This window comes from Sorghum bicolor, chromosome 1 (assembly GCF_000003195.3).
Source record: "Sorghum bicolor cultivar BTx623 chromosome 1, Sorghum_bicolor_NCBIv3, whole genome shotgun sequence".
Taxonomy (NCBI): Eukaryota; Viridiplantae; Streptophyta; class Magnoliopsida; order Poales; family Poaceae; genus Sorghum; species Sorghum bicolor.
The window spans coordinates 53,231,199-53,233,543 of NC_012870.2; the positions used below are offsets into that span (position 1 = coordinate 53,231,199).

Genomic DNA, 2,345 nt, shown 5'->3' on the forward strand with positions numbered 1-2,345 from the left:
CCTCCGTATACTAAAGGACGCCAGGAAGTAGATGAACACGATCAAACAGTTGTGTGAAGAAATGCTCCCAAAAAGATTGATGGTAGGCCTGTTCATCCAAAAGCCTATGTGTGCAGAAGACTATAGTTTTCCAACTGGGCCGAGCAACAGCACTGGAAAGCACGGCCCAGGCACGGGAACCTGTGCCCGTGCCTGGGCCTGGCATTTGGCCCATGGGCCAGCACGCGGCACGGCACGATTTTGGGTTTGGCCCACTAACAGCACGTGGATGAATAAGAGTCGTTGGATCTGAGCCATGACTGCATCTCAGCCGTCCACCGATTAGGGTTGGGAATGGCTGCTATATAAGCAGCCCCAACCAGCCTCTCTCCCGCAACTCAACCCTAATTTCATTTCATTCCCCACCCCATCCACCGGCCGCCGCTGGTCAGGAGTCGCCTCGCCTTCGCCGTCGTCTCCATCGCGCGTCAGTCGTGGAGAAGACGAAGGGAGTCCAGCAGGGGCGAGGGGGAGGGCGACGACGGATCGATGCCGTCCCCACCCCTTCGTCTCGGCCTCCGATAGCGGCAGCGGCATCGACGGAGCCGGAGCTCCGACGAAGCAGGTAAGCTCCGAGCTGCCCCTGTTCTACACTTCTTCTTCTTCTTCTTCTTCTTCTTCTTCTTCTTCTTCTTCTTCTTCTTCTTCTTCTCTGTCTCTGTTCTTCTTCTTCTTCTTTAGGTCTGCTGATCCGCTGCTACTCGGATCTGCTCAAGCTCAAGCTTCTCTGTCGCTGTCGACTGCCAGGTAATCACTAGCTCAGATCTGCTACTCCTTTGCTCTTCTTCATTTCTGATCTGATCTGAAGTCTTCTTTCTCTAATCTGCTTTTTGTTTGCTCTGTTATGGTAGCCGATTGAGGCTAGGGCTAGGGCCCGTGAGGAGAAAGCCGTCCGCTAGAACTTGATGTAATATGAGAACTTGAACTGTGATGTAAAAACATTGAACTATATGGAGCTTGGCTGGCTGTACTCTTTTGTTGCTTGATTATTTGAAGTTTGTATTTCCATTTTGAATCTGGTACTGTGATTCTGCCTTAGCGCCTGGGCTGGCACGGGCACTATCGTGCCACCGGGCCAAACAGCACGGCACGACACGTTCCTGCCCTGATAGGGCCGTGTCTGGGCTGCCAACTCGGCACAATGGCACTATCAGGCACGGCATGACGGGCTACCGTGCCGACCGTGCTCGTGCCTTGCCATGCCATGCCTAAGCGTGCCCGTGCTAGTGCCGTGCCAGGCGGCCCATCTGGGAAACTATACAGAAGACAAAGTGCAAGTCGGATCTTAAAAGTTATGCTTGCAAGGGAACCCGAGCATTCTAGTCTAGCGGATGTTACTCGTAACCGACGTCAGTTATTATGTGCCATCAGCTGGCTCAAGTGTGAAAGCCCAAGTTTGGTTTTGGTAATTAATGACACCAAGTTGCTAATGCCTTGTGTTTAAGTAATTTGAGTTAGGCATAGCAACACATGTGATGAAGGTGCATGGTGGCATGGAAAGATGGTCACATGATTACAAAGAGATGAAGCATGATGTGGAGATCATGATGATGGACAAGGGAGAAAGTGAACAAGGCAAAGGTACAAACATAGGGTTTCACTTTTGCCGGTCTAAGATGAGTAGAGAAGTGATTGACCGGGTTTAGGATAAATAGCCGACTATCAAGAGGGGAAATCACGGTCATCTCTCGAATCAAGTGCTACTAGGTCCATATCTTGAGCATATGCATTAGGATCTAGTAAAGTGCTAACTTGAATCCTTGATAAAAATATTTGTGAAAATGCTAACACACTTGCACAAGTGTTGTGACACTTTAGTGTTGGCACATGGAAGCAAGGGTAGAAGTTGAGAAACTTTTCGCGCAGGCTTTTTGGTCGGACGCGTCCGAGTTGAGGCACCGGACGCGGAAACAGTTTTTGCATAGAGTCCGGTGTGCCTCGTCCGGTGAGTTCGTTTCTCGGTGAAACTCTCGGAGTTTGCGTCCGGTGTGAACTAGGACGCGTCCGAGTTAGCGTCCGGTGCAAACTCCTCTTGCAGAGCTCTCTGGGTGTGAGTCCGGTGTGTGCGTCCGGTGTGGCGACCGGTGTTGGCTCAAGTTTGCGACGCTCTCTGAGTTTGGGTCCGGTGCACACCGGACGCGTCCGATATTTCAAAAGTGAGAGTCCGGTGCCTTGTCAGTTTTAGAGGCAACGACTACTTTCTTAACGGTCAAGAGCACCGGACGCTGGTCTGGTCAATACCGGACGCGTCCGGTGTGAACTAGGACGCGTCCGGTGTGGTCGACTGCAGCACACTAAAAACAGCT

General features: G+C 51.5%; 1 long non-coding RNA gene across 1 annotated transcript; it reads left to right on the forward strand.

Annotated features, from left to right (window-relative positions):
• Positions 398-1,028, forward strand: LOC110434529. The gene is made up of 3 exons (XR_002452034.1): positions 398-604; positions 721-786; positions 891-1,028. It is a non-coding gene; the product is annotated as an uncharacterized LOC110434529 (long non-coding RNA).